Source organism: Grammomys surdaster, unplaced genomic scaffold, assembly GCF_004785775.1.
Source record: "Grammomys surdaster isolate TR1022 unplaced genomic scaffold, NIH_TR_1.0 98, whole genome shotgun sequence".
Classification (NCBI taxonomy): Eukaryota; Metazoa; Chordata; class Mammalia; order Rodentia; family Muridae; genus Grammomys; species Grammomys surdaster.
The window spans coordinates 12,883,875-12,896,424 of record NW_021604577.1 but is presented as its reverse complement, the minus strand read 5'-3'; the positions used below and the strand labels follow the sequence as shown (position 1 = coordinate 12,896,424).

General features: G+C 42.0%; 1 pseudogene; it reads left to right on the top strand.

Annotated features, from left to right (window-relative positions):
- The first annotated feature begins 9,713 nt into the window (after positions 1-9,713).
- On the top strand, positions 9,714-10,859 carry LOC114633644 (annotated as a pseudogene).
- Positions 10,860-12,550: the final 1,691 nt, after the last annotated feature.

Here is a 12,550-nt window from a genome sequence, read left to right as displayed (position 1 = left end):
CTAAGTAGAAATTAGCTGGATGTAGGTTCTACATTCTCTTGTAGAGCATCAGCAGTCAACATCATCAACACATCAACATCCAGCAGGGCCACTCTGATGGGGATGAAAAGAAATAAATCATTCCCCATGCCCATACGCTTGCCTAACTATAGACATAAAGAAGATAAAGAAGATATATCTGGACCAGGTGGGCCCAGTAGAAGCCAGCCAGGCCACCCTGCCTCTCCAGGTGGGTGCCACTACAAAAAACAAATAAATGGTGGAGAGGTGGGAAAGAAAGAATGGAATGATACACGCACTGTGGAGAGAGGTGGAACTGGAGACGTGATGGTAGTGACAGGTGTTAGGGCTCACACGTCCTTGCCCAGTAGGGTCAGCTCCAACCTGGAGCTTATGTAGATGCATACTCAGTCCCAGAGCATGCCAGCCAGCATGAGGGATCGCCCTGGATCTGGGCAATGATGGAGGCCCAAGATGGAGAACAGTTCAGTTTTTGGATTGGACTTCCTTGAAGGACCACTGTGATCTGTGATGTCACTGGAATCCATGCTGGCATCTGTGGTCCATGTTGCCACCTAAGGCCGTGCTGATATCCATGGTCCATGCTGCTGCCTGAAGCCATGTTTATGTCTGTAGGCTGTGCTGCTACTAGAGGCCATGTTGAAGTGAGTGGCCCATGCAACTGCCTGTGTCCTGAAGCCTTGTCGATGCCCATGAGCCATGTTACTGCGAGGGCCATACTGATATGAGTGGCCAGAGCAGCCACCTGAGGCCACATTGATATCCTTTGTCTATACTGCTGTTGAGAGCCATGTCAGGGTCTGTGGTCTTACCGCAGCTGAGTCTGTGTTGATGTCTGTGGTCTGAATTACCACCAAAGACCAAGTAGAGGACTGTGGTCTATGCTGCTGCCCGAGGCCATTTCTAGGCCCCTACACAGTGCTGCTGCTGAAGACCTGCTCATCTGGGTGGCCTATGCTGCCACCCAGAGGCCGTGATGATGTCCAGGCCTGTGCTGCCACTGAGGATCACGTCTGGATCCGTGGTCCTACTGCAGCCAGGCTCTGTGTTGATGTTCATAGCCTGTGCTACTGCCAGAACTTCCACGGTCTGTGCTGCAGCCTGAAGCCATGTTGATGCCTGAAGGCGGTGCTGCTGCTGGGGACCCTATTGATGTGAGTGGCCTGTGTTGTCACCCGAGACCATGTAGCTGTCCATGGTCCAAGCCGTCTCCGAGGGCCTTGACTGGGTCTGTCATCCTACCGAAGCTGGGACGGTGATCACAGTCTGTACTGTTGCCAGAAACCATGTAGAAGCCGGTGATCCATGCTCCCAGTGACTTTAAAGAGCAAGGAAACTTCTTTTGCAGTGGTATTGATGACCGCAGATGCACAGTTGAGAAAGAGGGACATGGAAGGCTCTGTGAACTTCCCCGCACCCCAAGAATTAGTAACAGTCGAAACAGGAAGCCATGGAAGAGAACTCTTTAAAAGTGTGATTAGGATGCTGAAGTGTAGCCCTCCACAAATTGATAGCTTCTGGTGGAGGTGCAGGAGGGCAAGGATCAGTTCTATTTAAGGTACAGGCCATTGAGTCTGACCATGCTCCAGTGAGTATACAGACAACACAAATTGGGCTTGTATTTAAATTTTTTTAATTCTTATTTTTATTTATTTTTTTTTGCAAGGGGGAGCTCTCAAGGGTGGGGGTGGGTATGGAGGGACTGGGAAGTGTGATTAGGGTGCATGATGTGAAATTCCCAAAGAACCAATAAAAATATTATGTTAGAAAGGTCTACTGCAGAGCGCACGAAGGCCAAGCGTTCCCTTTTGGAGCTGTGTAAGTGCTGCTCTCCTGAGTGGGTTTTATTCCCTTCATCTGGACTATTAACAGTAATAACATTTCCAAATCACTGCTCCATGCCCTCCTGTGAGCACCTTATCCAGGACAAAGCCCCCTCCTGGAACCCTACTTAAGTCTAATAATAATAACAACCCTACTACAAGCCCCATGAGCCCTTTCGTATGCTGTCCTACTCAGAAGCTTGCCGTTCCTCGTAGTGTACTCATGGCTGGTGGTGTCTGAGAAGCTCAGCTTGGCCAGTCTAAGTGAGTTCCTTCTGACCTTTGCTTGGGGACCATCCAACTATAAAACATTGATTTTTTTTAAAAAAAGGTTTTGTTTTTATTTATGTGTATGTGTGTGTGATGGTGTTTATGAGTGTCTGTGGAGACTAGAAGAAAAAATAGAAACCCCTGCAACTAGAATTAAAAGTGGTCTTGATCCACCTAATGTGGGTGCTGGGAAAGAAACCAGAAGTACTTTTAACCTCTGAGCCATCTCTCCAGCCCTTGCTACATGGAACGTTGAAGACAGTTAAATGATTATTTTTTTGTTCTTTTAGTACATTTTAATTTAAGATCTATTCGTGTGTGGATGTGCACGCATGTGCAGGTCAGAGGACAGCTTTGTGGAGTTGGTTCTCTCTTCCCACCACGTGGGTTCTGGGGCTAGAACTCAGGTCATCAGGCTTGTGTGGCAAGTGCCTGTTCTCACGGAGTCATCCTACTGGTCCATTTTGGTTCTTTTGAGATGGGATTTTCTGTAGTTGGATGATGTGGACCTCCCAGTCCTCTTCTATTTCCAAAGTTTTGGGATTACAGGATGTGTCATGATTCTTGGCCTTAAACTTGTTCATTAGATTTAGCCTTTTAAAACACGTGTATTTGGGGCAGTGTTATGGGAGCTTCTACTGTATAATTGCAATTAGAGGGATCAATCAAATAAACTTTCGTTTTCATTTCCAATGACATGTTATGGAATGTGTCACATTAGACACAAAGACAAGACAGAAGGGCCTTTCCCAAGACATTTGTGCCACAGGCTAGCTTAAATAGTATTTAACTTTTCAAAACAACAATAATATTTCAACTAAACTCCCTAGGGGCTGTCTGTCTCAAGGAAAATTAATAAAAGCTCTCATTTCCACACATTTGGTTAAAACCTGAAGGTGGCAGCCAACTCCTACGAGATGCATGCACTTGGTTTAGAATTTGGACTTTTCCTCCTAATTATTCAAAAGCTTGTAATGAGGCTACAGTTGAATTTAATCCTATTGCATACTAATTAAGGGATATTCAGGAAGCCGATGAAGTTCTAAGCAAGGATTATATTTTATTACTGTTTATTAACTGAAAAGAATCCCCCATGTTAAAGGCTTAGGGAAGTTGCAGCCAATTATTGCTTTAGTGTTACTATAGAAACAAAGTATTCAGTTAAACAATGAAACAGTAGAACTTTCATACAGATGAACGTGTTTTGAGGGGATGTGGCAGGAATACAGTTCATATTTGTCTATTGATTAAATAACCATCTTAAGGGTTCTTGCTCTACACTTCCCTCATTTTACCTGTGAAATCATTAAAATAAATTTGCTTTTAAAAATAACCTCTTAGTGAAAGGCATCTGCTTTGTAAAACCTAATCATCTGCTTTGCATCAGTAGATTCCCTAGAATATTGTTATTCAGGAGCGTCTTTATTTTTGCTTTTTTCTTTGAGACAAGCTCTTACCCTGTTGCTCAATCTGATCTGGAGTGCCCAATCCTCCTGCCTCAGCTTCCTGGGTGCATTGCAAATGTGTGCTATCACACCCAGCCCTGACGGTATAGACGTTTTACACACAGCAAAGTAATAAGTGTTAATGTATATTGCAAAAAGAATTATATCATGGACTAAAAAAAAATCTCTCAGTGCTGGGCTACAATGCGGGGCCTTGACATGCTAAGTGAGTGCTCTCTCACTGAACTACACCCCAAGCTCCGTTCCTCTTTTACATAAAGATCTCCATTAGATTTTTTTTTCTTAAATTCTTATGGAATAAACATTATCACTGACCTATTTAGTTATGCCCAAAGTTATGGAAAGCTTTTAATGACCTCAGTGTATAGTCATAATATTATTAGAGTTTTAAAACTTAGGAAATACAGGTTTTTCTAGAATCTTTCTAGATAAAGCTAAATATGTACTGTAAATTTATGTAAGCAAAGTAGCTTTTACATTTTGCATTACATTATTTATGTGTGTGCGTACACATATAAGGTCAGAGACAACTTGTGGGAGTGTATTCTCTCCTTCTGTCATATGGGTCCCAAGGAGTGAACTCAAGTCACTAGGCCTGGTGGCAAGTGCTTTTACTTGCTAAGCCATCTTGCCAGCCCCACAAAGTAGCTTTGAAAGAAAGACAGGATGGTGGTAATTTAGATTATTTTCTTTATGATTATGCTTACATAGGAATGAATAAACAATTTAGCAATAATTCATTCAAATGATCTGATTTTTCACGATCTTATTTTACTACTCCACCCAGTTTCATCTCATTTGCTTATTTTTTTATGTATGTGCATATAGTGTGTATTCATGTATGTATGTGTGTGGAGGTTAGAGGATAATTCACGGGAGTCAGTTATTTTCTTCCTCTATGTGGTTCCAGAGAGCCAACTTAGATTATCAGGCCTGGTAGCAAGTGCCTTTACTCACCAAAATAGTCCGCTATCCCCTTAATTCTCTTTTAAATCCAAGTGCAAAGAATGGTAGTCAATGACATTATTAACAACATACAAACTTAATTTTAATAATTCCAGGAATTGGCCCTGGAGCGATGGCTCTGTGGTTAAGGGTACCCACTGCTCTGCTGGAAGACCTAGGTTCTCATCACTCACATGTCTGCTCACGACTGTCCATATCTCTAGTGCTAGGGAATCCAGCACCCTCTTCTGGTCTCTGGAATTACTGTGCACACGTGGTGCATAGATCTCTTTGTAGGCAAAACACCTATCCATGTACAAATAAGTCTTGCATAAGACTTGAGGATATAATTTTTATGCTCTCTTATAGTTGTAATTTTTAGGTGGTACAAATGTGCGACAGCACCTGAAAGAGGGCAGTCCTGTGCCTGCTCAGTCTGCCCTAGAGGGTGGTCCTGCGCTTGCTCAGTCTGCCCTAGAGGGTGGTCCTGCGCTTGCTCAGTCTGCCCAAGAGGGTGGTCCTCCGCCTGCTCAATCTGACCGAGAAGAGATGCTGATGGGCGGCGGTGTACCTCGGAGGTGTGTGATTGTTCACATGGAGACCTAATATAATAGTTTGGAACTACAACTGTACGTAATGCAAAATTTGAAGACAGTTATTCCCCTCTAACAACTTTCTCGGCAGTTAGAAGTGACTTCTCTGTTCACTTTTGCATTGTGTAGCTTTGTTTGTAATATTTGAAAATGTAAGCTTAAAAAGGAATTTTTAAAATTTTAGGTTTTTAAAATTTAGAATTACTTTAACTTATGGGGCATGAATTCCATTTTGTCAGTTGGAGCACATAATGGTAAATGCAGTATAACCATGTCTGAACTACGCAAACTGTGTGTACCAGTGAATTCTGCAGTATTTTCGTTCTATTTTTTAACTGTAGTGGATAACAATGGCCACCAGCAGAGGGCACTTTGGGCTCTTATGTTACAATGCCAGGTAGTTGGAGAACAGCCTGTTTATATAGTAGAAAAGAAAGGACATATCTGGCATCTCTCAATTTCCTGTCATTTCCTGGATGAGGTTACGAACCCTGGAACCCTGAGCCTTTGTCAGCTCAGTCTTGGAAATGAGTGAGAGACATTTCTGGATGAGTGAATGGGAGGGCTGGAAACTCACTTCATTTTCTCACCCTTTCAAGCCATTCCCAAAGCCAGATGTTCTCCCCTAGGCATCTGGAACGGAGTCCAGGGATGAAAGCGTTTGGTTTTACAGAGGTCTACCTTAATAGATCGGGAGCAAACCCCAAGACGAAGCTGGAGAGTCAATACTAAGGGAGCCTTTTGGGTGAACAAGGGCAGAGCTTTTCAAACCGTTTGATTGGTTCCTATATCTTTATAAGTACATCTTTATGCATGCATGTATGCAACACACACACATTAAACAGTCCTCTCATGCTATATTTGCCCTTGCTGTATTTGTTGGTTCTCTAAAGGATCAGATGTTATAGAATGAATTTTTGCTTTTGCAAGCAAAATACGCAGTTTCCTTCTTCCATGTCCTTTTACATGGGCTGCTGCTGAGTATGGGCGGATTCAGGGTCTGTCTTCCTGCTTTAAATAATTGGATTAAGAAAATCCCTCACAGGTGTGCCCAGCTTCTTAGTCTTAATTGAACCTTGAGTGTAGTCAAATTAACTAAGATTATACATCGCACTTACAATGTGTGATAAAGATATGTGTAGTTTTAAAATAGTTAAATGAAATATGGAGAATGAATTAAGCTGAATGTGAATAATTAAGCTAATTATAATGTGGATTATAAGCATGCCTAAGATCCTGGCCCTTGGGAGGCTGTGGCAGGAACATCGATAGTTCAGGACCAGCCTGTGCTTGTAATATAAGATCCCATCTAACAAACAAATAAATAAACAAATTAAAAAGAAAATAAATTTAATTATAAAATAAGTTATAAGATATTTAATCTTATATATTATTTTTAAAAGAATTATATTTTAATTTTGGTCCCTACAAGAGGATAAGCTTCTGGTGACTAAAATGATGAAGAAAGACTTTCAGATTGTCACACCACTGGTGAAGAGTGAGAATAGTGCTTACTGGTGTTGACAGGCAAACAGTACAACTAGCAAAAATATGGAGAATATTAATAATGCCATCTCACAGGTCTTAGTAACTGCTCTACCAAAAATTGAGGGTTTTTTTCCCCGAGATGGTTATGCAGTGTGGTAATCTCTCTTTCTTATGATGCTGGGTAGCAGCAGCAAGTTTCGGCTTCAGTTCTCAGCCACTCATGCAATCACAAGGACGAATGGTATTCTGCAGTGTGCCAGTGCGTTCAGCACATTGTTTCTTGTGTTTTCCATTATAGCTGTGTATATGCTACAGTCAGTTATCGAATCCCTCTCATGTTAATGATTTTTGAGGAGAGTGGGAAGTGCTCTGAACATGTTTAAGGCAGACCAGGCTACGCTACAGTGTCCAGTATGCTAGTATCCTAAGTGCATTTTCAAGAAAGCTCACTGGGATAAAATGCTTTTGTCAATCAGGGACCATCTCTACGGGATCACATGAAGGATACTAATATGTTGATCACCACAGGAGCCCTCAGAGAGCCTCCCTGCATTCCTCACACACAGCCTTTCTGGCCTCCAACTCAGAGATCCAGCTGCCTCTGCCTCCTAAATGCTGGGATTATAGGCCTGTGCACTCCCCTCCCCCTCCCCACATTTAGATTGCCTTTAAAGAGTTTGCCTCCCGCCACACCCCAATCTTAACACCTCTTTTTCCTTTCACAAGTACCGATCTGTTTTCCATTTTGAGAACTTTTTCATTTAAAGATTATTTTGTAAATGACGATTTTCAATGTGTAACTTTTGGAAATTAGCTTTTCTCCCGACTCAGCCTAACTCTCTGCATGTCCATCCCGACTGCTCTCCGTATTGGTAGTTGGCTTCACGTTTACTGCTGAGACAAATAGCTCACCGTTAAAACTTTTTTTAACCCAAGTATTTTTGAAAGCCATCTTTTGTTAGCTATTATAAATGAAACTGCTATAAATATCCACGTCCAGGTTTTATATATGTCATTTTGTTTCTGTACTAAGTATCTGGGCAGCTTGGTAGTCGAATGGTTAGCTTCTTATGTGATTGCCAAGCAGTTCTTCATAGAGTGTCCACTTTACACATTCATTTCTAATGGACACGTGGCCCAGTCACTGCACATCTCCCTGATGTCACCACCTCTTTTTTGCCAGTCTTAATTAGACACACACAGGTCTCACTATGTAGCCCAGGCTGGTCTCAAACTTATTATCCTCCTGCCTCAGCTTCCAAGTTCTGGGTAACAAGTATGTGACATTTCGCTTAGCTATGTTCCTGTTTTAACTTTAAACTACTCAGATAGACATGTAGAGATCCCCAAATATCACTTTAGCTTGCATTTCCCTAGTGTCTGATGAAACTGGAAAAATATTTTCATTACCTTACCTGTGTTTTGTAAAATATCTCTTTATTTCAGTTATTGCTCATTTAAATTTTTTTCTCTTGAATTTTGACATTTCACAATGTAGATATTTTCTAGGGCCCATGATCTCACTCGTCATGGGTATTTGGTTTCAGACCCTTGGACAAGGGACTGAGGTGCATATTTACCTACCAAAGCAGACCTGGCCGCCAGGGTTTCCCAGCATCCTCAGTCTCTCCCTGGCATACCCTGCCCCAAATTGCATCTGAAGCATTTTTCATTCCTCTCGTATACCTAAATCACTCTCCTATCACCGTCTGTCTCGTATCACCATCCAAGATTTTTTCACGTCCTCCAACCTTTATAACTTGCATTACCAACCTCAAAACACCTTCCTAGAAACCAAGCAATGGGTAGATGGCAAGTTTTCTAGTATCAGGCATGATTTCTCCTCTGTTGAGCAGGCCTTAAACCCAATGAGACAGGTGTTGGTTACTGCCAAAACATACAAATATTTATTCTTGCTGTGTAGCTTATCTTCCACACCCTAACAGAGTTTAAATAGAGACTTAGAAAGAGAGAAGAAAAGAGGCTTGATTGAACAAGAACTAAGATAAGTAACGTCTGAAAAGTTCTCCAAACTAGCAAGAGATGTAACTCTACAAAAGCTGGAAATCTGAGAAACAAAGAACTCAGGGTATCAGCACACACCCTCAGGCCCATTTTTTGGGTCCTGAAGGGTTGTCATGCCTTGGCTGAGACTTTCCATGTGCTGCTGTCTGCCAAATAACATTCTGCAGTTTTTCTAAGAACAAAACATCCTGTTGAAGGATGTCCCTGGGCAGGGACTTTCCACTATACAAACCATCCCAGTTGAGTTCCTGTTTGTATTTTTTTTTCTCCCTGGTTTGGTGTATATATTGAACCTGCTCAGTAAAAGATTCACCACTGAGATAGGGAAAGTGAGGAGAACCTGACGGGATCATTCCTAAGAGAAGCCGGTGGGCTCAGTGAGTGGAATGTATTGGAGAAGCAGTGTGGGATCAAACTGAAAGTAAGTAGCACTACGTGAGTTTTGATCATTTTGATTGCGCCATGGGGACTAGGAGTTCCTCCCTACAAGTAGTGGCACAGGATGTTGCAGCTAAGAAATCCTTGCATGAGGTGAAGAATAGCTCAAGTTCTGAGGATGAGGAAGAAATTTTAGAAAAGGAAATAGCTGATTTAAAGGAAAAATTAAAGAAATGCAAGATCAAAAAATTGGAAGAGGAGCCTGGAAAAGGGGAATCGAGAGAAGATGAATGACTCAGTCCTCGGGCGGCGTTGGTGGCAGCCAGGATGGTGCAATGGCTGGGCCGGGGGCACCACCAAAACTTATGAAAAGTAGAAAAGGTTCAAAAGAAGGACAAGATACAGTAGAAGCAGAGATAGCCAGCAGAAAAAACAGCCTCACAGCTGTCCAGTCTTCAACATCTACTAAAGTAAAAATACCAGCCCCTCAGCCCATTATTGTTCCTGTGAAGAAAGACAAATGGCAGAACTCTTCATGGTTTATTGCCAGTAATAATAGAGAACTGCAAAAACTCCCATCTTTATAAGATGTTCCTCCTGTGGGTCAAGTGAAGCTTTTCATCCAGAAGTTATGTCAGTGTTGTGTCCTCTTTGATTTTGCTTCTGACCCACTGAGTGACCTGAAGTGGGAAGAAGTAAAGTGAGTTGCGCTAAGCAAGATGATGGAGTATATCACCCACAACCGGAATGTGATCACAGAGCCCATTTTCCCCGAAGCCATCCACATGTTTGCAGTTAGTATGTTTTGAACCTTGCCAACCTCCTCCAATCCTATGGGAGCAGAATTCGACCCAGGAGGAGATGAACCAACCTTAGAAGCAGTCTGGCCTCATCTGCAGCTTGTTTATGAATTTTTCTTAAGATTTTTAGAGTCTCCAGATTTCCAGCCCAATATATCAAAGAAATACATTGATCAAAAGTTTGTATTGCAGCTTCTAGAACTCTTTGACAGTGAGGATCCTCAGGAGAGAGATTTTCTAAAAATGACCCTGCACAGAATCTATGTGAAGTTCTTAGGCCTGTGCACTTACATTGGAAACAGATCAATAATATATTTTATAGGTTTATTTATGAGACAGAGCACAATGGAATAGCAGAGTTACTGGAGATCCTGGAAAGTATAATTAATGGATTTGCCTTACCACTAAAGGAAGAGCACAAGATTTCCCTGTTGACGGTGTTGCTGCCCTTGCACAAAGTGAGGTCCCTTAGTGTCTACCATCTCAAGCTGGCATACTGTGTCATGCAGTTTTTAGAGAAGGACAGCACCCTCACTGAGCCAGTGGTAATGACACTTCTCAAATACTGGCCAAAGACTCACAGTCCAAAAGAAGTAATGTTCTTAAATGAATTAGAAGAAATTTTTAGATGTAATTGAACCATCAGAATTTGTGAAGATCATGGAACCTCTTTTCTGACAGTTAGCCAAATGTGTTTCCAGCCCTCACTTTCAGGTGTCAGAGCAGGCACTCTATTACTGGAATAATGAGTACATCATGAGTTTAATCAGTGACAATGAAGCGAAATTTCTGCCCATCATGTTTCCATCCTTATACCACAACTCAAAGACCCACTGGAATAAGACAAAACATGGCTTGATATACAATGCTCTGAAACTCTTCAAGGAGATGAACCAGAAACTCTTTGATGACTGCACCCAGCAGTTCAAAGGAGAGAAACTCAAAAAGAATCTACAAATGAAAGAGCAAAAAGAAGCATGGGTTAAAATAGAAAATCTAGCCAAAGCGAATTTTCAGGTACTAAAAAAGAGAGTAACTTGGGAGTGTTGAGGCTTTGCATGACACATCCTAGGAAGGAGATGAAAATTTAGACCTTGAAAATGAGAGAGAGAGAGAGAGAGAAAGAGAGTGAGAGTGAGTGTTAGTTTCAGAAAAGCAGTTGTCCTCTCTCTGGCTGTGTTAGCAAAAGAGTCGGAAAAGGCTGTTTCAGAGCCCTCCTAGGAGCAGGAGAAAATCAGGAGACATCCTACTTTCTCTCTGGCTCCTACTGGAGAGAACCTTAGTTCTTCTTTTTTTGTCTATTGTCAGTTCTTGGTGCGCCAATCTGTCCATGTGTGTCAATTGTCTGTTTTTGTTTCATTGTTTGAATGATTGTTATTCTATGTTTTATGTTAAAAAAGTGTTTATTGGGTATGATTAAAAATTTGCAACTTAGATAATAGAAAGTTGGTTTAACTAATAACTCAGAGCTGGAGAGATGGCTTAGCCATTAAAGGCCAGGCTATAGTGGAAAGAGCACGTTTAACTTTGAAAAATTATCTTGAAAAAAAAAAAGGAGGAGTTTACCTCATACCTCATGCACGGTTTTAAATTTTTTATTGGTGGATAAGGATGCATTGTCTGCATCAGACAGTTGGAAGCCAGAAGTCATTGGGCTTTGTGAAATGGAAAGAATTGTCATCAGGTGTATGGAAAGACCCTGACTCTCTGTTAGTCAGGGTGAGAGGTTCTATTGTGTTTTTCCTACTGTTTGTGTTTTTCCTAAAGATGCCAAAAGTCCTGTTTGGATTCCTGAACATTGCATGTGCCCTGTAGCTATGGAGCCTTGTTCAGGCAGAGATCTACTGGAGCTTTGTGAAGAACACCCCTCCCCCAAGTTCTGATGTTAGTGGGGATAAGTAGCTTGGCCTGGCCAGTCATAGTTTCCACCAACAGGACTACTGGAAAAGCTGAAGTGGGATTGATAATTCTTTGCTGCTTTTGTACACAGAAGATCCAGTCCCAGGCAATTACTAAGCAGGTGCTCGTGTTGCTTGAACAAGAGAACTCTTCTGACCAGGTTTGACTCAGCCTTTACTGAGAATAGTTAGTCAATGATGGGCAACTCCTTTTCAGTCCTTACCTACCTAAGACAGGGGCCCTGAGGCTGGCAGGGATTCCCAGTGATGGGTAATTGTTATTGACAGAAGGTGACCTAAGACAGACACTATTCGCCTATAAAGTAAAAACAGGAAACCTGTATGACTCAGAAGGGTTGCCATGCCCTGGCTGAGACTTTCTGTGTGCTGCTGTCTGCCAAGTAGCATTCTGCAGTTTTTCTAAGAAAGAAACATCTTCTTGAAGGTGTGATGCCCTGGGCAGGGACTTTACACTATACAAACAATTGCCCTTGAGTTGAGTTCCTGTTTATGTTTTTCCTCCCAGGTTTGGTGTATATATTGAACCTGCTCAGTAAAAGCCTTGGCATTCTCTCATAACGAATAACCTGAGTGTGTCTTCCTTTAATCCCCCAGGCCTATGCCCGAGCTCAGTACCATGGCAGCACTGGCACTGTCACCAATCCATTGGGGGAGAAGCTAAGACAGGAGGAGCATTTGAGGCTGACCTGGGCAACTTAGCAAGAACCTGTGCCTTGGAATTTTAAAAACTATACCCCCCCACACTTTTGTCTCTTCTAATCTTTCTGCATATATATACGTGCATGTCGTGGAACCCATGTGGAGGCTAGAAAATCAGTCACA